At 31.6% G+C, this 26,152-nt stretch overlaps 1 protein-coding gene across 1 annotated transcript in view; it reads left to right on the forward strand.

Moving 5' to 3' along the window:
• The window catches only part of ft (cadherin-related tumor suppressor fat), a 375,079-nt gene that overhangs the window by 6,262 nt on the left and 342,665 nt on the right, over positions 1 to 26,152 (forward strand). The gene's annotated exons all lie outside the window — the stretch shown is intronic.

Below are 26,152 nucleotides of genomic sequence, written 5' to 3' on the forward strand. Positions count from 1 at the left end.
ATACATATGTCACAATAGATAAGCATCTTTCAGATATTTTTTCTTTTCAGTTTTTCTGTGCCAAGGAATAAAACATTATACACACTTATATATTATGATATCACGGATTAAATTGGAAGGGGTAGTTATTTAATCGAAATAGAATAGGTGTTGTGTCTAAAATCAAATAGGTACTTTCTGTTCAACACAGTATTACTAAGCGAAAAAATTAAATGCTTTGAAACTATTTAGAATTCATAAAAGAAATGTAAATGCGAAGAAGTACTTTTTTACTGAAAAAAATAATTTTAATCGGTACAAATTTAAAATACCTTTTCTGATTGCGGCTAATTTTTGATAGACATGTTTTTAAATTTAGCATTAAAAGTGACACACACTCTTCACTTTTAGCAGGTAAAATTTCTCAGAATCAAAAGTCTTCAAAACAGAAGAGAAACAAGCCAAAGTGAAACATAAAATTAACAAAGCAACAACCTTGTGCTTAGCATAGATTTAATCAAGATCTCAATCGATTTCGAGGGCAAAGAGGTACAGATCTTCTTGTCTGCGCACGAGTTTACTCTTGGATCAAAGTAGAGACAAGTGATGCAGAACTATTAACTAAATTTAAATTGCAAATTTTTCTATGTATGACCTTGCAAAAATTTTTGAAATTTTGAAAAAAAGTATTTTATATTGAGAGCCCTGTCAAAAAGAAGATTACTGTTTTAGGCTTTAATGATTTAAAAAAGAATGCTGAACTTTCTCAAAAATTCTACAGTTGTAATGTAATTAAAACGCAGTTTATCTCTTTTGTTTATTAGAATACAAATAAACATATTCCTATATTCAGATTTTCATTGGAACACATTTTTAAAAAGTGCAGGATGTATGAATTGATTTCAGATATGTAGCTCTGTATAAGTTTTAATGGCAGTTTTAAAATCTTTTTTTGAAAAATGAGAGGGCATTTCCACGCTTTCGCATCAATTTATAAACAATACTGGGTAATTTATGCTCGACAATTTCTAGATTAATAAAATTTTTGCATTAAATTAAGCTTGTTACAGAGATGAAAACTCATGACCTACCTTACTTAAAAGTGCTGTTAACATATGTTGTTTAAAGTTACAACTTGTGTAATGTTAATACAGGCCATTTTCTTTTAGAAAGTCCTCCACGAAGGCACGCTTTTCCTTAGGCAGATAGTCCTCATGTGCATTGCCATATTCCAAATATCTCAGTCCATTAAGTTTACAATTGTTTAGGCGCAGAGAATTCACATTCATGTACAAATTATGTCATATTTTTTTTAGGATGGCATAATTTATAACAAATGAATTTTATCGCTGTAGTTTTGTTACTTCGTACTTTTCCTAATTTTTGAAATTTTTACATCTAAGCATTTCCCTTGTGTTCTTCTAGAATAATAGAAATAAAAATATTTATAGCAAATACTATATATATATATATATATTTCTGGAATTCTCTCCTGAAGCAAGGATTTTAATTGAAACACCGTTTTTAGCTTTGAAAAATTAAAAACAAAATAGTTTCTCATTAATTTAGATGGATATTTTATACCGTTAATAAATAGCACGGTCAGAAATGCATCTTTCGCTTTATAGTTTTTGAATCCCAGTAGTTTGGAAATTAGAGGGGAAATTTAGAATTATTTTTCATCTTGCAAAGAATGAAGAAGCTTCAGCATTGATTAATAATTTAATATTTTAGCTAGAGTAGTCATTTTTACTAATTTTGTGTTCTATTTCCGATTATACTAAGATGTTCTGAGTATGCGGAAGCTTGAACTGTGTGTTAGAAAAATATACATAACTGGTTACAATTTTAATATAAATTTTGAATCGCTAAAATAGATAACAAATATAGCGTTCTGTTGTTACAAATGATAAAAAAGTTAGAAGGCTAGAAAAACTATTTGAAAGGTGATTTGAGAAAATGTCTCTATGAACATGAAAATTTTTAATATTTGTTTTAATGAACATGTTTTATTTGACGCACTTGGCCTTTCACCCCCCTCGCATTAGGTGCACGCACTCACATTTATCTATTTATTACGAAAAATGGAAGAATATGTAAAATATGTATTTGTTTGCATTTCATTATGATAATGGTGATTGATTTGATATTTATCGCTACAAAAGCAAGAACTATTTTTCTGATGGAAGAGTATGCTTTCGAACATTCTAGGCAAAGCTGAATCATATTCATTTTACATACTATGAAGAATTTGGGGCAAATTAATCCACATATGTTTAGACAGTTTAAAAGATCGCTTTTGATGTATTATCTAAGGTAGAATTTTTTGTAACTTTTTAATATTCTGAAATTTTTGTCCAGATTTACGGAAGTGTATTGTTATGAATGATAATGATTATTATTTAGAAGTCCTCCTTATTTTTTGCGCTATGGTCATGTAATATAAAATTATTTGAATGAATGTCATTTCATTTTGGGGTTCATTCTACATAACGCAGGCGAATTAAAAATAGATGTCATGTCAAAGAATCTTTTTATGGTTTTCGGTGGTTTTAGGTCTTTTATTACATGTATTTCGTAGAAAGTAAATTTTTCGATGTATTTGATCTTGCTGAGATAAAGAACGTATATTTTATGTTTGTTTAGTTTTTGTTTAAATGCTTGTTTTCATTATGTGAACTGACATTTGATATTTTTATGAATTCAAAATGTCAAACAGTGGAAACAGCTGTAGAGGCTTATAAGTAAGGAATTTGGAATCGTTGATTATTATCTCAAGTAAATAAATATTGTTAAAAAATCGTTGATTTGGAATCGTTGATTATTATCGCAGGTAAATATTGTTAAAATATCGTTGATTTGGAATCGTTGATTATTATCGCAAGTAAATAAATATTGTTAAAAAAGCGGGAAAAATTTAGCAAACATTTGTTCCATTTTGTAATATTTGCAAAAACTGAAAAAGAATAAAGCTGTCATGTCATTTGTTTATCGAAGTAATTAGAGCGTTTATACCACTTTTAACAACTTTTGCAAAATTTGCTTCGGTTCTTTCATAGTATGCATTAATTTTTATTTAGCAATTTTGCAGCTAGATTGAAAAAGGGAAACGTTTTATTTTGGCAGTAATAATTCCAAGACGTGTATATAAACGGGGTTTGATAACCGCGTAAGCCACCTGGGCTTAGGCTTCAGCTTTTGTGGCCAGGGCTTCAGATTGTCATAAGAGCCCTACGGTCACGAAGGCTGGTTGCTTAAAATTGTTGATAATTTTTTGATTAAATTCATGCTGGAAAACTTTCCTTCACTTTTTAAGCCAGTACTTGATTTTAGTCGGGAAATAAATATTTTTTTAAAAAAGGAAATATATGTTGTCTCTGGGATTCCTAGACCTTTTTTAGCTCTAAAGGATTAAAACATAAACTTATTAAACAATAAAAATACATTTTAATTAAATTAAAAGAATAGAAAACATTTTAATTTCTTCAGCAATCGACAGCATAAATCTAGAGCCAGACGAAAACAAGTTCTTTGAGAGCTGCCAGACAGATCAACTTTCCTAACAAAACCCATCCCATTTACTTTCAATACCCTAGATGTTTTCTCTTCCATTTTCGTTTCGATGATCTTTTTTCTCCATTGAATACGGTAAGGTAGAAGGTATAGCGTCAGTATGATATTTTTGTAATGTTTACCAATGAATACATTTCCTTTTTTTGAATGTCAAATTTTCTTTTAGACACGGTCTGGAAATCGGAACTGTTTCGTTCAATAAAGAAACAAAATATTTTTCTCCTTATGATAACCATTCTGTAATAAAGCATTTAATTCTTTTGGCTATTTTGGTTTTCCTCTCTTTTATTCTTCAGTGTGTTTTCATTTTTAATGTTTTTGTGTACTGTGCAGGAAATTAGTCAAAACCTGAATCTTTTGCGTTCTGTGAAAAATATCTCTAGAAGTTAATTGTATCTTAACGAACAGAGTAGATATTTTATAAAAATTTATCTTTACCTTTAAAACTAATTTTAATCCTTAACTGATATAGAAGAAACGTGACATATCGCATAATTATAAGAATAAGACATTTCCCAAACGGTTATAATTAGAAAGCGTGGGACCATCATCAGTATTATATATCAGCAAAGAATAGAAAATATATCCATACAGAATGTTTAAGACGGAGCTTAGGTTTTGCTTTATATATGTTTTTAATAAATGCGAGACAAGAGATAAGGACAAAAAACAGAATGTACTTTTTTTGTGTTACAAAGGAAACGTCGCAGGCTTGACTTATTATGATTGCAGCCCGAGCCTTATATATTAGATCTCGTCTATAGTTAACATGAACGCACATATAAAATGTAAGTTATTTATTATCAGATAAATGTATTTATTTCTTCAATCATTACATTTAGTAATGTGCGTGCCAGCCTATAACCAGCCAAGTTTTAAAACGTAAAATTCATTTTAAGAAAAATATATTCACAAAATTAAAAAAAAAAAAAAATTCTAAAAAATATTAGATTATTTTTGTTTCAATGGTAAAATAAGGAGGCGATCAGAACTTAATCTGAAAACTCCAGCAGTTAAAAACCTAATATTTCTGTATGAATAATAGAAGGGATATTGGTATATCATCAATTCACATGATCTAAAAAATGAATTTAAACATGTGGGAATTTTATTGCCTTTATTATGGGTTTTAGGTAAGCAAGTAACGTCCATCACTTTGTAGATCAAAATGCCTCAGAGAAAGAATTGCCAGAAGTCATATTAATTTCTTCTTGTAAGGGGAACAAAAATCACAGAGGAAAACAGCCTTTCAATTAGATATTAGTAAGACTGCTGTGAAAGATGTATGAAAGTTTTGGAAAGCTGGGAGACGTTTCAGGTCTTTAAAATTAAAAATAAATAAGTAAATAAATAATGAAAAGAGACGGGAGATAGATTTTAAAAAGTGCTCTGCAGTTATATTCAGGCTACATAAGCTAAAAATATGCTGAACGTTTGGGAAGTTTCATGGACTATATTCAAGAACAGTAAGTGGGCGTTGTATGCAGTGGAATGGAGACCCATCAGCGGCCGAACGGTAAAATCGCTGAACACTCGTAGTTCCGATCTGAGATCGAATCCAGGCGAATGGGCTGACTGCATGGGTGTTTTCGTGATTTTCCACATGCACGCACATTACTAAATGGCTTCCCTTCAGGCAGCCCTCGAGTTCTTTGCTGTAATTAATTTACCTAACCGAACATATCCTGTAGGTTAGGGGAGTAGTTTTTCCAGAAGTTAAGTAAGCATGGATAGCTATTAATGTTTTAGGAGATTGGTTTGGCTTCATTTTTCACATTTCTCTTGTCACATCCCTATATCATTATGAATTTTTATATATTATCAGAATCAGAATATTACATTGCAACTAATCTGCTAGTACAACAAAACTGGAGCAACTTTGTTATGACCGGGATTTCTCTCATTATAAGCATTAGAGATTGTACGAGCACATACGAGGAATTTATTGTGTGTGTAAATCAAAATAATCAAAATTCTAAACTTACCAAACTTGTAATCATTATAACAGTTTCTATTATTACAGCTGATATCTTTCTAATTTTGATTATTGTAATCATCCACCTGAATTCCTTATAATCCTAGGTATAAAATTAGCCTGTAAGAGCGTAAAGCTTTTTCTTTCTTTACCCTTATTGTCAAACTCGTTTAACCAAATTCGACTGTATATGTGAAATAACTTCGAAGAAGGGAAAGCAGACTATATATAGACTATTTCAGCAATCAGACTAATTGGGATTATTAATTAAAATTTTTCGAAGATTCAAGGTGTGTAAATCGGTGAGTAATTACAGATCAAACTGACTAAAAAAGTATTCTTGTGTTCCAGATGTGCAATAACTGGAAGATAATACATACATACAGACATATATAGACAGAGAGAGAGAATCAATGGGAGTCTAGCAAAATTTAATTATCTCTCATAGATATGAAATAAATTTCTAAGTTTTCTAAGGTAGAAGGATTTATAAGAATAACTCATAAAATAGGCTTAGTAAGAATGTCTCTGAATCAAAGAAATTAAACACGGAATTTCCGGTTGTAGTGGCACTGTACTTAGTTGTGCAGTGCTGTCAAAGTTGAGCATTTGCTTTACTCATTAAATGCTGTGTTTCTTTGCCCTCATTTTTACTCCTGCAGCTGTTAAAGAAGGTTTCATTTAACTTTCGAAATTATAATACTGCAAATTCGCGAACGCTATGCTGATTCTTGTTGATAATAATTATCTTTAACATCCCTTTGCTTTGTTTGATAAAACTCTTGAATAGCATTTATCCTTCTCATCTTCGAGCTTCAGGCAAATGTCTTAACCACTGAATTGCTGGAGTATTCAAACTTCTCTTTATTTAATTCAAATAATTCGTAATTAAGGGACAGTTTCCATATGCTTACTGGTAACTTTAATAGTAACCGTTAATTACTATTGTTGAAATTACTTAATTAAAGTAAGGAGTAGAGTGAGCGCGTTTAAAATTGCCTAACTAAATGTTTTTGTAATTGCTTCTTGAAACTTAAAAAATCATACGAGGTTTGCGCGATTTTTCAATCAATCTATAATACCTAGTAAAAATCTACTGATGCAGTTTCTTCTTACTTCTTCCATTAAAAAAATATATATTTCACCCCCCCTTTTTAAACTCTCATCATATTCTTTAAGTGTTCTATGAAATTGGTTTCTTAAAACGTACCATCTAAAGGGATCTAATTCATGCCAGTACGATACAAGTATTTTTCGTTAAACTGTAATTATTCTCATTTGAAAAATCCCTCCCATGTAAAGGATAAAAGAAAATGTAGAGATGTCTGAGTATCTAATTGTAGATAAGTTAGATATCGGTCTTTTACTTTAATGAGCATCTCTTATAAATTGCTCAAAGTATCTTGATATGTGATATGATTTTGTCAAAGTATTTCGCTGTACTTCTACTCAACTAATTTTCTCGACGTTTGGTTGGTCTATTGGATTACGCCAAAGCACTCATGAGATATTTGTCTTTTCGCGAAGAGGAAGAGTATCTTTTTCGTCTTTACTTAGACTGTCAGCTGGCTTTATATACGAATTTTTTCATGCTCGGTGGTATATGTATTCCTTTATGTACATGCATATTTCTTTATGTTTGAAAGGAGTATATTATAATAGCTATATAAAAAAATCATTTGTTTTTTTAAAATGCTAACAAAATTTGTGAATTTTAAACTAAAATCTGCTACAACTTAGAAAATAACAGTAGATGCATGTAAAAATTCTATCCTATTCGAGGGTTTATATAAATATTTCTTTCGCTAAGAAGGGAGCCCACCAGCGGCCGAATGGTAAAGTCGCTGAACACTGGTAATCGGTCCGGGGCTCGAATCCTGGCGAAGGGGCTGGCTGCGTGGACGTTTTCTTGGTTTTTTCCTCCATGTGTAACGTGTATGCGAGCCAGTTTCCCTTAGAAAGTCCTCTCCGAAGGCATCCCTCCCCTTAAGCAGATGGTCCTCGAGTCCTTTGACATAATTAAATAGACCATTTACAGAGAAGGATTAAAGTATGCCTAGCAATTTTATTTTTTCCGGTAGTTGATGAGTTTTAATAATTTCTTCATAATGTCCCGGAACCCTTAAAAAGGTTAAATAGACTGGAGTTTAGTGTACAAAATTTATTATTATTTCACTGCATTTTCATTTGATGCCTTTTCACGAATTATCGATTTTTTGGCACCATTTGTCACATTATTTTATTTTTCTTTATCTGACCCTTTGTGCATTGCCATTTAATGTGAAAAGAGTTAAAAAAGTAATATGAATGCACATTTACTTTCAGCAAAATTTAGCAAATTCATTTTTATACCCCTTTCTGTAACCCTACTAAAATCGTAGATCATATTCAAAACTGAAACCACGTCTTACAATTTTATAAATACCTTTTGTGCAACAAGCACGAACACTTGGATAATTTCTCCAGATAATAAAACAGGAGTTCTGTCATTTTAGGAAGTTATACATGACTAGAGAATATTTTGTTTCTATATACATCTCAAATATCATAGCCTTCAGTCTAAGTACAACTTATGCGTTATGAATTACTGCAGTTTTATACATTTATGAAACCATGCAAGCATTAAAATTCCTTCAAACTGTCACTTCTCATTCCAGATTCATTATAAATGTAATCGTTGGAATTTCGTTGACTATTTATTCAAGTATTCTCATTAATAGAAGGTTGCTTCGTACTAAGCTTAATAGTAGCACAATCAAAACAGACTGTTTTAGCCGCACGGCTGACTGCACTCCTTACGCTGTACTTCTGCTGCCCTTTGCTGTAAAGACAGTTCCCTTCATCCAGACTTGCGAACGAAATTAGAATTACTGGCAGGGTTTAAACAGGCTGATAAGCACCATCTCCAAGTGGACAAGCTCCTCTATCAGTGGAGTGAAGTAACATAAAGATGATATAAGAATATCGAAATGTAGTTTGCATAAATTATTTTACAGTAAATTAATACTTGTTCGACGTATTATTGTCTTAATTACAAGATATGGATTACCAGTGATAAACCTAATCAAATAAGTCTCACGTATTATTCTTTCTTCTCTTGTTAATAAATTAGGGATAGAAAACGTTATTAAAAATAGAGGTACCATTCATGATCATAACCATTGTTTATGGCTAAGATGGCTGCCATTATCTGTGGTTTTGATGACTATTGCTGTCTGTAGCTACGTTGGTTTTCAAAGTTACAGATTTATCATAAACTACTTTATTATTACTGTTAATCATTCCATAATTTTGAAAAATGGAGTGCTACTTTCTTAACGAAGTTTTATTATGCATTTATTATTTATTTTAATTTCTAGTCTGTTCTTTATTTTAAAAATTTAGTCAGGTTTTCCTTATTTTCATTTCCCTAAAATTTATTATTAAAAAAATCTTTGAAAAAAGTGTATATCTAAATTTCAAATGATTACAGACTAACATTTTTACTAAAAAGTGAATTTTTTATCACAATTTTACCTGATATATCTTAGGATTTAAAAGGAATGTCTGTTGTCCTTTACAGCATTCAGAGAAATATAACCTTGAAATTTTATCACCTGTATAGGAAAGCTTTTATTAGCATTGATATGTATCTATTATTAATGCATCCTTCACTAAGTCAATCACATTCGTGAACTTAATGGATTGGTTTCTTTATCGCTAGATTGTCAATATTATGTACCATTTATTAGAGAATTTTTTTTTTAATTCTTTCGATCCCATTTGAAAACACTTTATGACCTCTCCTTTGCTGTTGTTGGAAGCATTTGTGATTTTGATTATGAATATTTTCGTTGGTGTCAGAGAGAATGCAATAAATAATAATGCAAATAAATTCAGTTCTTGAATTTTGCTAATAATTTGATCAAAAAGACACATGTTCACAAAAGTAAGAAAAGCACAGTATATTTTCACCTTACACATGCTGCTAAGCCATTCTTATGCCTTTTCTTCGAAATCAAAAAGCATTTTAAATAATTAAAGTTAAAATTAAGGGGAGGGAGAGTTAAAATTCTTCAGATGCCATTAAATTGCTTATGATTTCAGGTATCGAAATTCGAATTCCTTTGAATTAGCGTTCCAATCTGGAACTTCATTAGATTTTTTTGGATTATTAAGTTATCATCTGCAGAGAGATGCATTATATTTTGCTAAAGCTATTTCAAAAGGAAAGACTGTCATATGATTCAGCAAGAATAAAAAAGGGGGGAGAAAAACGTTCGCGAACACCCTTAAAAGAATTTCGTTTTCAATAGAATGACAGAAGTTTTAACTATAAAATTCTCGTTCTTTCTTTTTTCTAGCTTACGTGCTATTAAAATTTGACTGCCAACACGGATCTTTTGACATCCTTTTGAAAAGCGAAAGTAGTAGGGCCGGCTTTAGTCCGAATCCCTGGCTGACAGTTGAAGTTCTGTAGTGAGAAATATGATGATTCTCAAGCCCGTAATATCCATAACGGCATAACCATCATCGAAATCGTGTATGTATTTTGATTATGGTTGCAAATACTTCTCCTAGAATATGTTCCTTATGATCAAAGTTATATAGAATCTGAATGTCATGAAAATGTCTTATCCAGGCAGAGTGGCATTTTCTGTTTAATTTCATCTGACCTTTTCTTAGGTACTTACTTGCAAATGGTATTTTGATGCGTTTCTGTAACCAAGACTTGTTTTTAATGTTTTCTCTCAGCTCTGTTTAATATAATAATACTGATATCCTTTTCTCACTCCTGATGGGACCTAGCTTATGAAGTGCTTTCCAGGCGGAATCGAAAGAATGAAGAATTGTAGTTAAATTAATCAGGCCTTCCCATATCATGAGAAAAAGTGTTCAAATTTAATACTTTTAACATTTTCGAAGTTTGTTTGACAGCGCAAATCCTTCTGACATTTTTTTTCCTCGTGTGCACTTGTGTTTAAACTGTGATTTTGCATCTATAGCTCTCTTGTGTTCTTTTTGAGAGCAAAGTTTGAAACAGAACTTGCAACCAATCTGTACTCAAATCTAATAATTATGTATTAGCTCTTCGATTCCACATCAAGCTCTTGTATATTTTTTTAATCATTTGTCCAGTGAATACAACGATTAATATTGAAGAACAGGTTATAAAGTTTATGAATGAATCTTATAGACTCTTTCATTTTATCTCTTAAGTTTTGAAATAATAATTGTATTAATTAAAGACCAGACTATAGGTGTTTCGTTGCATAATTTTACAATTTTGGATAGCCTACATAAGCATAATATTTGGCAAAAGAACTGAGTAACATACGTTGACTTAGTATTTGATGAAACCATTGGCTACTGAACTGCTGTACTAGCAGATGAGCTTAGTTTTTGATTTAAATTGATTGTAGTGATTTTATAGCATATATTTTCTAATAAAACCTTTATATTATTAGAATTAAAGGTTTGCTCCATTGGTTTTGACTCATACTACGGATCAATAATTTCTTGCGAAGTTTTAGTCTCTTTGATGTATTTTTATTTTAGAATTTCATTCCTATAAAATGCGTATATAACCTATTTTATATCAGACTAATTCTATCCGTCAAATTAGCAATCTTTTAAGTTTCATTATCTTTAACTCTCATGCAAGAAATTATGTGCTCTGAGGTAAGCGATCCAAGGCTCTTCACTCTTCCATCGTTTCTCTAAAATGTTTCAACTCGTTTCGATAACACTTTACAGGAGCAGGATTTCAAAAGATTTTCACGCTTTCAAATTAATAACGATGTCTCTTGCAAAAGAAAATCAGGAAGGGGCAAACTGGGATTAAATTTGAAAATCTTACATTATGTGTTACTGATGCTTGAAAGGTATAATGCTGCTCGGGGATATTTGCGACCAGAAGCTGAGTCGAGTTGCTGATGGCATTTTTTAGTATTATTTAGTTTATTTAGAAATTTAGAAACTGTGACAATGCAGAAACTTAAAAAGAAGGAAAAAGAGAGAGAGAGAGAATCCGCCCCTCCAGTCTTTGAAGTTTTGCATTGTAAGAAATTTAGATCAGTAAAATTTTCTACAGTTTTTTAGTCAATTCCTTTGTGCTTTCACCTCTCTTTAAAATACTTTCATTTCCCAGCTATTGTTTCAAATTCAGCAAAAGCCTCCTTTTTGGAATTAAACGCATTTGAATTCCTGTAGTACAAAATATCCATGCCATGTGGATGCTGCGTTATTGAATGATACTAAATTAAATTATGGTGATTCAGTTGCTTGTGATTAACAGAATTAAAAAAAATATTTTCTTATGGAAACTCAAGGTTATCAAACCTGCTTTAATTCATTTCTCAGTATATAATTTATGGCAAATGAAAATGATAACTATTAGTAAATTCAAAAGTTTTGAACCGAAAAGTTTTCAAAAATGAAAACTCACATAACAGCGAGCAATACTTATGAAGACATTTACTTCAGTGAATAGCTTTTTGCATTTTGCAATACGTGCGTTTTAATGACTCAGTATTCTAAGAAACGGTCTGTTATCAAATGAAATGTTTACAGTTTTGTTGTTTTAGAAAGATATAGTATACATTATTTTCCTTATTTCATAATTACGTGAAAAATTCAGTTTTTTAAAAGCAATTGTTGCCGTTTATGTATTTAAAAAAAATCTCTAAAACGAAATGTTCGCTTTCTTTCTTATAATTGTTATAAAGCATGAAGGAGGGAAAAAAATAAAAAATAAAAGTACGGTTGTAGAATGACAGCTGGAAAATAGTAAACTATCAGAAGTGCTTTATGAAAATGAATGATGTTCATTTGAAGATCATGTTTTGTGGAATATATTTGGTGCCAGATTGAAGGGAATGACTTCTTTAATTGAAAACAGGAAGGATTTACATCTCTTTGATAAAATGATTAGAACTGCTTTTTTAATTTTAAATTCTTTCGTTTCATTTGAGGAAGTAACAAAGAATCAACTGAAATCATATAAATTATTTACAGAATAATGCATTTTAATACACATAAATGAAAAAAAAAATTACTGCTCAGAAGTTTTCTTGAGCACACGAAATGAAGAATCAGAACTTTTTTTTTCCTTTGAAAAGTAACTGAGTCACCTTTCGAAAGCATTTACTTGAGTACCGTGCACTTTGTTAAAATGAGGCAACCCTGTGGCTGAGACTGGAATACGCCAGAATAGCAATTACACTTGCATATTTCTTTCTCATAAGCGTGGATACATTCATAGGCAAATGAATTAATAATCTTTCTTCGTCGTCCATTTATCGAGCTTTATTCTCCGTTTTATTCGTTCAAATTTATGCGCATACGGATAAAGTTTTGAGATGATGAGAGCGTTTTATTCGCATTTAAGACAACAGTTGTCACCAACACGAGAGCGCCTGAGAGCTCTTATCGGAAAAATAACATTTTGAATTCTGCTGGAGAGGAACCGAGGGGGGGGGGTGCATAATTATTAAAACACGTGCGTCCAGTTTACAAATCGAATAATCGTGATCGCTTGCTTGCTCCTAATTGGTCATAGCGACGTTGTTTTCCGCACCCTGAAGTTACGTAATCGAGTAGCAGTTATACGTTGATTGAGGCGTGCGATATGCTACGATGGTTTTCGTCCGATTTGAATCGGTTCTTTATCTCAGTACTACATCATTCGTTCCGCCAAAAATATAATAATGGAAAGAAAAAGAAGCAAGTAATTCTAGAAACGGTTTGCCAATTTGTTATAGCCTGTAAATGCTCACGGTTTACCGGATGGTCGTGACCTCTCTTTTGTTTTGGAATTATAGGTTTTGAGTTTATGAGCGATTGCTTTCATACGGTTTCTTCGTCGCGTAGAACGTGATCGTCTTCTGGGTGATCTCAGCTACTGCAACCAATAATGTGTCACAAGTATATTTTCTGATGAGGCTCGATTCCCGGAAGAAGCGCACGAGTACTCACCACATTGCAATCCATAATCCAATCCTTCCACATGCATCTTTCTATTCGCTGACATCCTTCCTATAAACCTTTCTTGATCAATTGCTTCTTTCTACAGAAAGGCGAAAAGATGTAAACAAGATTATTTTTCATACTATGAAACATTTAAAAGTGATTAAACGTGTTACTGAAATAGATCTATTCCCGACAATGATCATAAAATACAAATACTGCATATCGTTGATCAGTTGTTTTGGTAGGATTCTGTTGCTGGAAAGAACTTTAGAATGTTAATTCTGCTAAAGGTATTAGTCTTTTAGTCGGAAGTCCAAAAGCTATGAAAGAAATGTTCAACTTCATTCAAATATTCAAAAGTTTTTGAGGTTTCAAAAATAACCATAATATTGTGGTATGAAATTATATCTAAATGTTCAAAAATTGCTGTAGCGCATGAAGCAATGTATTTATAAAGATTAGAAGGCCACTGACATTTTATCGACATGGACTGGCATTGATCATACCTTTCTAATACATATCGATTTCAGCTACATCGTTGAAAAATTGCCCACCAGCGGCCGAGCGGTAAAGACGCTGAACACTGGTAGTTCGGTCCGAGGTTCAAATCCCGCGAACGGGCTGGCTGCATGGGCGTTTTCATGGTTTTCCCCATGTGTAACGTGTATACGAGCCAGTTTCCCTTAGAAAGTCCTCCACGAAGGCATCCCTCCCTTTAGGTAGATAGCCCTCGTGTGCTTTGCCATAATTAAATAATCCAATTCAATCCGTTGAAAAATTTATTTGGTAATTTCGTGCCAATCAGCCTATGATTTAGATATGGCTTTTTTTTTTTTTCGGTTTGTGAGCCTATCTTGACAAAAAATAATTAGCTTCCCGTGAAAGTTAACCTTACTTTTGAATATATTCATATTTTTCTCAACATTTCTTGTTGGAAAAACCAATTAAAGCGAATGTCGAGTTTAAGCATGTGAAGCACTTCAAGTATTGCCTCTTATAAAAGCTATAAATCATTGGTAATTTTTTATAAGTCATTGAAATGTAAGGATTAAATGGCGGACTAGTCATTAATTACGAAGATCTAATGTAAGCTCATAGCTAAATTTTTAACTTACCGGAAACGTTTGATTGGAATATGTCTCTTTCATTTTTGATCACTCCAATGCATTTCCTAACCTTTCTATATATCTCATACGGAAAGCGACATTAGTAATTGTCATTACTATTCAAACTTTATAACATTATAAATTACTCATTAGTTTATTGGCTTTCTTTAACCTGCTGAACATAATTTATGATGTTCAATAATTATTGCTTCAGGCGAGCATCATATTCAAAAAATAAGAAGAAAAGGATCAAAAACGTCCTTTGACTGTGAAGGTTTTGTGATTAAGCAGGACAAAAAGCTTTTTGAGAAGAGAAAAAAAAAAAAATTGATAGGATTCCTTAAGGTTCATTTATCAGAGAGGTTAAGTATTGCTTTATTTATTAAAAGGGACTGTTGGAAATTGCAAAAAAAAAAAAAAAAAAAAAAAAAAAATGATGGAGGAATATTTGATTCTAGGTACATGCAAGATTTTTGACCTCTTTGAAAAGGTCATTCGGATTTGAAGTTTCACCTGTTATTTTGTAAATAAACGGTATCTGGTATTTTTGTCCTTCTTTTTCTTTCTTTCTTTTTTTTTTTTTTTTTTCTTTTCTTTGTTGTACCTTGTTTGTAGAGCAAGAGAAAAAGTATTTCATTAGAAAACTAAAAGTTTCTAGATTTAATACTATATTCATTCGTAGCGACACTCTGATCTCTTTTAATTTTCCTTCTGTTCCTTTTTTCTTTTACTAAATTTTTATAGGTTTTTTTTAATAACCTAAGTTTTGTTTCAGACTTTTGTCGGTTTTCATACCACATGTTGTAAAGAAGCTGTTACCGCGATGAATTTCAGCGATTTTGTAATTTTTTCCTACTTTTTAACAGATGTTTGTTATTTTATTTGAGATACTGTACAGTACGGTGGTCAACAGCCTGTCCGCAGACCGAATGCGGTCCTTCTAAATCTAATGCTTAATCCGGCCCGTTAGAAATACATTGCAGCGATATTTTCATCTGTTTTCTACTTGATTTTGTATGCAAATTAGAAAAATCAGCAGCGCAACGACGCATTTATTGTTACAGTGTTATTTGCGCAAATATACGCGTGACTGTACTGGCTATCAAGCAAAGCTGATGTCACTCAATATGTTAGAAAGTGTGTGCATCCGTCAATGAATATTGTCCTATCATTTCTAGCTGCTTTAATTTATAAATTAAACAATAATGTATGAAGACTGTTGAGATAAATAGACTGATCAGAAGAGGGAGCTTATGTAAAGAGCATTTTACCTTTAAAATTTCAGTTGAAAATAAAACAGTATACATGTCAATCATCTGATAACCAAAGAGAATAGATCCTTTCCCCCGCTTATATTTAGAATTTTTTTTCCATTGTAATTAAAAAAAAAAAAAAAAAAATTCTACCGATGAGGGTTACGTCCTGCACTCCTCCACTACCGCGTTCTTCAAACAATAGCAGCACCCGCAAAAGTCACGGCCCTACCCGCATGATGCGCTAAAGACCTTTTTGGCCCGCGGCTAAAAGTATTCGCCTACCACTGCTGTGGAGTATCATTTAGTACATATTAAGAATATCGGAATGCTTAAAAAAAAAAAAAAAAATTCTAAAAATCTCCTAATGTTGACAGAATAAGAGCTGATTAAGATTTAATTCTTGAATTTTAGGTTAGGTTAGGTTATTTAATTACGGCAAAGCCTCGAGGGCTATCTGCCTAAGGGGAGGGATGCCTTCGTGGAGGACTTTCTAAGGGCAACTGGCTCGTATACACGTTACACATGGGGAAAACCACGAAAACACCCATGCAGCCAGCCCGTTCGCGGGATTCGAACCTCGGACCGAACTACCAGTGTTCAGCGACTTTACCGCTCGGCCGCTGGTGGGCCCTTGAATTTTAGGAATTTGAACTTATCGAGAGAAAGTTATATCCTTTCTTATGCTCATCACAAAAAAAAAAAAATATTTGAATAATTTAAAAAATTTACATTCTCAATAAAATTCATCATAAGGGTATTTTGTCACATTTTTCATTTTATCTTCCAGTTCGTTTATGATATTTTAAACCCTCGCTGTCAAATAATTCTTGAAAATAATTTCATCGTATAAAATCATAGCTTTTTCTCGTTTCATGTGAAGCAATTTATGAATTCATGTAAAGTAATTACGCAAAATAAAGTTTCATCAGTGTTTATTGCTGTTTTCATGCTAACTTAAATTTTCATGTTAAATGAAATAACTGTTTTACAAGTATATTTATATTTAGTGATAAAAAGCAAAAGAAATTATTAGTAATTTCATAAAAAACCGGTAGCTAAACGATGCGTTGAAAGCTCTTTGGATCTCTTTTTTACGATCCTTTGCTTTTTAAATTTATTTTTCACTTATTCAGTTTTCTACAGCGGTGTATTCACTCCTCTTAATCTTACGTTGCTGTATCAGTGGAATATAATTTTAAAAGTTTCATTACTTATTATATTTTTGTATGTGTATTAATTATTATTTATATTTATATTAATGTAATCAGAGCTTTAAAATTTTAGGTAACTGCCTTATTTGGAACGGTTTTGATATAGTTAAATCGTAATGCTTAGAAAGAATTGAAAAGTACCATACGCTGAATGAAGAAATAAGAATTTCATTGTTTTAAGTTAGTCAAACTTGCATTTTCGACATTAAAATTGTTTTTCAAAAATAACATCAATTTCTAGATGTAACGGATAACCTGTAATAATCAAAAGTATGATTAAGTTTCCAAGTTTAATATTTCTGGTAATGAAAATTCAAATTAGTAACTTGAGAGACAGACTTCTTTTTACAAATTTTCGTAAGTTTTTCTCTTTTTAGATTGATATTAAAAAAATAATTACGTCTATATTTTGTAAGGTTTTAAATATTACATTGTTAATTTTCAGAAATATTTGCCTTTATTTCATTTAAGTGTCGCTTTAAACATGAAGGGTCTGTTTAATGTGTTTATTATAATATTTTTCAGAAGATCTTGTAAATGTCTTCAATCAGTGCTTCAGTAAACTAATTTTCAAGTTTGGTTAATTGTTTAACTGACTTATATTCAAAATTTCTGATATTCGTTAAGTAATGATTTTGGAAGCAAATATGTCTGCTAACAATTAAAAATTTGAAACGTGTATTTTCGTGACAACACAGATTATTTTAATTTCAGATTCAATATAGTCCAAGAATGCTTATTAAGTAATATTTATAATATTTATTTGTATTAAAAGAGATTTATTGTGAAGGAAAATGGGAAATTTTCAAGGAAGAGTAAAGTAAGACGTAAGTAAGTACGTTTTCTAAGTAAGACCTTTTTGTTTAAGGTTCTTTTCTTTTTAAAGATCAGTTTTATATAAGGAAGGAATATATGTACCAGGAAGATACACTCTAATGTCATTGTTTCTTTTGTTAGCTATGCTTCTTATTTTACAGATATGTTACATTTACCAATCAGATAGCAAAATGCTGCATAGTTCAAGAAAAGTCATATTGTGTTTTTTCACGTTTTCTCTGGGTCAGAGTCTCAAGTTTTGGCTTTGTTACCTCTAATTAATATAAATTTAGAATTAATACCGAATTAAGAATAAAGTTTTCATAAGCGTTATTTCCCATAAGTGCTTTCGCTTTGGATGAAAACAATTTTCTTCTAAAATTTATGATTTTAATTAGGTAGCAACATGTTGCATGGCTCAAGAAAACAACATTTTGTGTTTTCTTAAGTTTTGGCTGGGTCGGAGTCTCAATTTTTGGTTTTGATACCTCTAATTAATAATTTAAAGCAAATGCTACATTAAGAATTTAATTTGTGTAAGCGCTATTTTTCATAACGATTTTCACCTTGCAACGAAAGCAGTTTTCTTCCGAAAATTTTCCAGTAAAATAATAAAGCATTTTGCAATCTGAAGTTACTAGCGCGCAAGTTAATTAGAATTTGAATTTCAAAATACCACTTTACGTAAAGTTATGTCATATTTTAACGAGAAATAACGTATATGATTCTTATATACTATAATAAAACAGATGTTAATTAGCAAAGACACCCCGAAAGTAAGCTGCGATATATATAAAGTATTAAAAATTAATAAACTAATTTTTTAAAAATAAAATAAATGATTAAAATACTTTTTAAAATTTTCTTAGCAATTTGCATTTTACTTTGTTGCTTTGTTACATTTTACTTTGTTATGTTGTTACTTCATGTTATAAGTTTAAGGATACTTTTAATTCAATTTATAGTATTTCCCCAGTATAGTATAATTTATTTCTTCCAATTTATAAATTTTAGTTTTGTTATATCTAATCAAAAATAAATAAATCAATCAAGAAAAGAAAATTGCATATGCAATAAAGCAGTATTTCGGACTGTATGAAACATTATTTTATTAACTTGATATTAAAAATAAACGTACACCTCAGTATTAAATCTTAGCAGGTTAGAGGTTTAAAGAGCTGGTCACTACTGGCTCTTTTTATTCACCTGAATACTGGACTTGCAGAAAAACATTTCATCGCGTACATTTCCATGCATACTTTTGCCTCATGATGTCACTTTTGCATTCAGATTTCTGGATTTTTCACGAAAACATTTCATTTGCCTTGAGCGGTATATTGTAATAATTTTCGCAGCATTTATCGTGCATTTTTATTTTCTGGTTTTCAAGAAAATAGTTTTATGACTTCTACAGTTTTATGATTTGCTACTTTTGGCTATGGAATTTTCCGATCTTTGAATCAGTGTCATAGGAATGGTTGGAGCTTCTCAAATTGCAACGTTTTTCTTTTATTTAGGCAGAAAGTCTAATTTTCTTTGTATAAACAAAAAATTCTGATAAGGTAGAAGAGAATATTGAAAGGTTCATCGATGAAATGGAAGATACTATTGGAAAGGTGGAAGGAAATAATGCCGGAATGATTCCTGTATATGTCAAAAAAAATTACTGATAGGAAATCTAGCTTTTCTTACTTATACATGAGAACAATTTTTTGGCGTACACATGGATTAGGCAGTAATACTGCTTTAGACTGGCTCTGAATTTAAAGAAGTAATCTTATTGCTTCCGTTTCTGGTAGGAGCAAATAATGAAAGCGTTCAGATTCCCAAGTTATTATAGAATTCTTTTTCAAATCCTGAAATATTACAGTTGTTCCTAAGCAGCGTAATCGAATGAGTTTGCATAGTTTAATAAATAGGATCCAATAACACTGGTCAATGGTGGTTTAGTTAAAGATGCGTAAATCATGTTAATTCTTATGTTTTTTTTTCTTTGTGTGTGTGTGTGATGATTGCAAAAGGACCTTTTTTTTATACCCACAGAATTGTAATATGAAATAATATTAAATGAATAATAATATGAAAGTATTTTCTCTCGCACTGGTTGTTATTGTTGACTTCTCTTTTGCGATTACTTAAATACTGGGTGACGGAACGTGTTTATAAGCATATCTGAAATGAGAGGGAGAAAGTCTAAAAATGAACATTTTACCTTTATTTAACAAGGTAAAATTTAAGTTATTTAGCCCGTGTATTTATTGTGATTGGAATAATTACACTACATTCTACGTGCTCTGAAATTGTGAAAACGTTTTCGTTCAGTGTCATGACTCTATTTTTCTTGGTATTCCGAGCAAAGGAAAATTTCTTAAGGCATCCTTCAAACATAATTATTCAGAATTTTCAATACGGGACGTATATCGTCATCGTTTTTGTACAAATAAGGTTTGATATTAAAAAGAAGAAGCCTAAACATATGCTGATATATAATGTCTTAGAATTTGTTGAGATGATTATGACAAAGCAAACGAAAACAATCTGTCTTCTATAGAAACCTAACTGCTAAGAGCAGAAATGTATTTATGGGGAATTTTTTGAGGCAAACTGGCTTCTATTTTTATCACACGTGAGAAAAACAGGAAAACGCTCACGAAGGCGGTGGAATTTATGATAGTATCATATTGAAAGCAAAATCAATAAGTAATATTATTGCAAAGCTCGGAAAAACTTAGATGGTGTTAATTTAAATCTCGGCTAATTTTGAATGAGTTATTTCAAAAATCGCTCTTTTATAAAGCAACATTAATATTTGCATTTATTTTACCTTGAGAGCAACTAGACTAATTGACTCTATGAAGCAATTTGGTACTTCTTACTGATTTCATAAACTTTCAGAGCCATTTCAGATCTTCTTAAAAAGGAAATAAAGTATAATTTTATGTACATTAACGCTAATATGATGCTTATATGTTAGCTATTAGAATACCGGCTATATAATTAATGTATTTTTATTACAGTTATTAAATTAAACATTACGTCATTTGTCAAAGAAAAATAATTTTAAACTTTGCTCTGATTTCTTCCTGTTGTGGCTTACTTTTGCGGTTTTTCTGTTCTTCATGATGATTATTACCTTGTAGAATTACAACTTTAAAAAAAAAAAAAAAAAAAAAAAAAAAAAAGGTAGCATATACACGTTACATAGTCTTTTACGTACTTATATTTTATTTCAAATATTAAATCTTATTTATAATTTGTATCGAATACTGAACAGCGCATATCTTAAGCTCATCAGTATAGCCTTATGATTTTGAAATTAACTCATTCATTTACTAGAATTTGCTGTTGTGAAGTTAATTCTATTTTAACCTATACCGCAATTATGTTTTTTCCGTTATTTAAAACATCAGATTTATTATTTGTAGAGATTGTTAAGGTTTTGCAGGCGGGTAATTTTAAACGCCTCGTGTGTCCTCAGCGGAATTCGAACCTTGGATCTTCTAACTGCTAAATGGACTCTACTAACTATTTACATCATGACAGCACATACGGGGGGGGGGTAAATACTTACATTCTGCTTCCACTTAAAGAGAGAGGCACGATACCCATTCAACCGAATCCGACTGATGATGAGTTTTTTTTTTAATATGAACCACATTTCATGAAATGAACCATATTTTCAGTTCTCGCATCACTGTAAAGATTCTTAAGCGTTTCGAAGCCAGGTAGTATAAAAAACCAATTGTGTGCTCGTCCGACTGCTGGCTGGACATACTAATAATCACTTACAGCACCAGAGCGCATACCAGGGAATTTGACAACTCCTTGCATGTTAAACAACTTTTTCGTTACTCCCCAAAATTATATTACTCTTAATTGCAAGCACATTATTTGAGCATTTCTTCAAAACCACATTTCATTACCATGAATTTATAGCTGTGTTATTTTATTATATTCGCTTCTAAAAGTTAGTGTTTAGAAGAGCTCGAAGAAATAATTTCTTTCAGTATTTGAATACTATTCTTTAACTAATACATAATTGCTTTCCAGAGTTTTTCTTCTCTAAAACGAGAAACAGGGAAGTATATTTTTGAGATGAAGTTATATTTTGTGAGGGCTGCAAATTATTAATCTTCCCGCTTCAGTAACTTGCTTTAAGCGTTCAAAAATAAATCAGATTTACCGCAGTCAAAATAATGCAAACTCATTCTCAGTCTCAGCGTAAATTCTGTAGGAAACGTTTTAGGTGAAATAACTCTTATGACTTTGAAGTTTTCGAGATACCAATAACTTTTTCTTTCGCTTATAAAAATCATTAAGTTTCTCACTTTCGTTAAGACCACGACAGAGAAACTGTGCCAAATTAGGGATCCGATGATGAGTTGAAAGTTCATAAATGAGTTTCTTTAATCTTTGGGTGGTCCCTTGACCACTAAGACCTTTCTTCATTTGAACACACCCAACCATTAGCTCTGGCACAGTCGGGGATCTGTCTTTTATATTTTGTAAATAATGGGTTTTCGTTTTGCCAATGCGAGGCAAAAAACGCATAGATGTTGGCATTTATGTATTATGTCAGATAATACGGAACTCATTTCGAGTAGTTAATGAAATCGTGGAATTGGTCAGTGTCTGTTTACCAATTGATGGAAGGGGGGAATTTGATATTTTGAATTATTGTTTTGGTGCCTTGAAATTAGGGACCACTGTAAACCGTTGAGCACCTGCAGAAGAAAACTCAGCTTTCTGCTGGAGATTGATGGAGTTTTCTACCTACAAATATGATTGCGATTTTTCAGACTGCATTTGTCACTGCAGTTGTAAACAGGTTGGGTTGGATTCGGACTACCATAACCGTCAGCCAAAAAAGGCAATAACATTTTAACTCTGCGCATTAGAATTTCAAAGGCACCGAAATATGACGCAAGGACGGGTTCTATTATGGATGGATTTAAACCATTTCTTGGCTCATAAGAAAAACCCAAGTGAACGTGGTTCATATTTTAATTACAAACGTTCAAATTTCCTTTTTTTGGAAACTGCCAACAAGCACACTTTTTAAACGAATGGATATATTTATGCTTTTCAATTACTGAACAGGAAACTTACATAAGCAGCATTGCACTTTGCAGCGATAATGATGTGTCCACTAAACTCAGTGATGGATTAAAACAGCTGTTTAGTGTCGTTGAACGAACCCACTCTTTCATTACATTTATGTTGCAACTGGCGACTTTTTAAATGATAGTGTCTCGATTTCAGTTCGTAATTTACTAATAAATTTTTATTATTTTCTGTTTTTATACATCTACTGAAGCAAAGGAATCATTATTTCCTTGATAATGACTAATTTGTAAATTAGGTTAGATGTTTCAAAATTATCAATTTAAAGTATTAAAACTGCACTATATTTCAAAGTACATCGATTAAACAGCTAACCCATTTAAAAACCTTCAAGTTTGACTTCCAGCCACAATAGTGTAAGTAACCATCAGTATTAAAACTGCGAAGCTTCGAATTGTGTTACATAGTGGTCAATTGTGTTACATTACAGACCTTATCCACCAGTGGTTAAAGAGATGAGATTACTTGTACCCTGAATAGTCTTTCTTGTGTCCACTTCCCTACAAATGGATTAATCGCTTGTCGAGTAGGCATATTTTAAAAGACTTTCACAAAAGCTCTCACTTTAAGACAAAAGGCTTCGGGTCGTATTTGTTTGAATACGGCAAAGAATTCGAAAGTTCTCCAATCATGTGGAGTGGCGCTTTCGTGGAGGACATTCTAAGGGAAACTGATTTATATTTATATTACAGATGAAAGAAATATTAAAAACAAACCTCTGCAACCAGCTGCTGGATTCCATCCTGTTTCGAATTTAACCACCGTTCGGCTATCTAACTCACTCGGTCATTGGTTGGCCGCATTTTTTTTTTTTTTTTTTTTTTTTTTTTAATGATTGAACCAATCAGTCAATTATTATCATTTCTTTCTGGCGAGGATTTTCCTCAAAAAATTCGCAGAAACCTTCAAGTAAACTTATGTCATGCGCATTCTTTGCTCTTCTATGGTTATTATTATTATTATTATTATTATTATTATTGTATAAGTTTGTTTTTCATTATACTCAGTGCCACCATTTCTAACCGGAAGAAGTATTTTTTGATACGGTATTATAGTACAATATTTTAAAACATTATTATAAGTTGTACATTTTGAAACTTTCATTAAGTTACACGATATTTTGAAAACAGTTTCATAAGGAATTTGAAACATTTAACTGATTAAGATTCAATATTACTTTTGTATGTCGGATTGAATCGTGATATTGATATAAGACATCGGCATTATAGTTAAAAGAATATTTGGAGCGACATAAGTTGCTTACGCGTAAAATCTCGAGACTTGAGTACAAGCGACTTGCTTCACCGGGAAGTAAGGAAATATTATAAATAAATGGATTGAAAAATACTTTGTTAAATATAGAAAAGTATTGCGTAACATCACAACACGAGCTAGGGTCTCTTCTTTCGGATATGATCGCCTTTTAAAGTTCGAGTCTTTCTTCTTTACTTTGGTATGGTGTCATTTTTATTTATTAATTACAAACATTTTGTCATTCTATTATAATGTACATTCAAGGAGCAATATGCGAGATTTCTAATAATTGTCCATATTAAATGCATGAATTCTGATGTCATATGTTCCATTTCTTGTTTTCTCATAATTCTATTAACGCTGGTTAATATTTATGGGATAGCGAGCGTTAAGACTGCTAAATACTGAGAGCTGTACTCGGCGGGTTCGATCCTAGGTAAACGGACTAGATGCATGGTTTGTTTCCCTGGTTTTTCTCATTGTGTAATGGGAATAGGAGACACTTTCCCTTAGAAAATTCTCCACGAAGATATCCCTCTTTTAGGCATTTAGCTTTTGTGTACTTATATTTCGAATAAAATAATTATGGGAAAGAAAGAGCTTAGCCCCTAATAAAAATGATCGAAATTCGTTTTTCATGAGCATGAAATTATTCTTTGCCGAAATACAAGTAAATGATTTTCTTTTAGTATCAAGTTGAAATAAATTCAGCTTTTCATTTAGATTAATTCGCCTATAACTACCGTTAATCCAGTTTAGACCCTTGGTTTATTCAAAGAATGCTCTTGCTGTCTTTAAAAACATTCGCAATAATGTCTACTTATTCATTTCTGCACAAAAGAAAGCTTGAAAATTTGTACAAACACAGCAGGATGAATAAATGTTGAATAAAATGTTGTGAATAACTTTTCAATTTATCAAACCTCCAAATTTGCTTTAAAATTTTTCTTTGTCTGAGATTCGCACCCCGGACGTATCGGTCTGTCGACAACGATCTAGCTAAGTACTGAAACTAACATTTTAATGGGATGGCCGAAATGTGCTGTAGTTTGCATATAACTCGATAAGGGGCCAAAGATTCCATTTTTCCAAGGATTCCATTTACTTAGATTGTCTTAACCTGCGAACGAGACTGGAGTCTTTCTGTCTGAAGACAAGTATTTTAGCAAGACAATTTATTAACTTACGTGCTTGATAATTTAGTCTTCAGATCTGTAAGCCAAGTGTTCTAGAACAAACAAAAATGCGTAGTTTTTAATTTCCTAATAGCGCAAAGCACGAAATAAAACTTCAAAACCGTTGCTTTACATCTGTTTGTGTCTAAACTAACTTGACCAATAAGAACAAAAATTTAAGTTTTAAACTAAATTTAAGAATAAAAGAACTAAAATTGTTGCGATAAAATCGTGAGGATCTAAAAATTTTAACAATTTTTGAAAACTATGCATACATGTTAGAGTATGTATGTATGTGCATATGTGTGAGCACGCACATGCATACTTATTTATTTTTTACTTTCTAAGGAGCAGCTGATAAATTATTTGAGTGAATGGAAATGATATATGGCTGCTTTTGTAATAGATACGGAGCCATTTGAAGCACTTAATCGAAATCTTCAGGACAAGATAACAAGGCTGGCAGAACTTAGATTTCCATATTATCATCGTAGATGCTTCTGATATTTTTCTCGGAAATCAAAGCTCTGGGGTCGCACGGTGATTGCCTCATCATTCCGAGTTTTTAATTAATTGCGTTCTTAACATTTGTCGAGGCTGCCACTCGCTTTTGCCTTCTCCAAAATTACGATTGGCTGATAAGTTGATAAATATTACCGAGATGGATTTTGTTGCTTGGAATTTTTTCTGGAACCTGTTTTTGCTGCTCTCCCAATAGCCCATATATTAATAG

The sequence above is a fragment of the Stegodyphus dumicola genome, chromosome X2, assembly GCF_044657685.1.
Source record: "Stegodyphus dumicola isolate Sdum_Otavi_A_Nest chromosome X2, ASM4465768v1".
NCBI lineage: Eukaryota > Metazoa > Arthropoda > Arachnida > Araneae > Eresidae > Stegodyphus > Stegodyphus dumicola.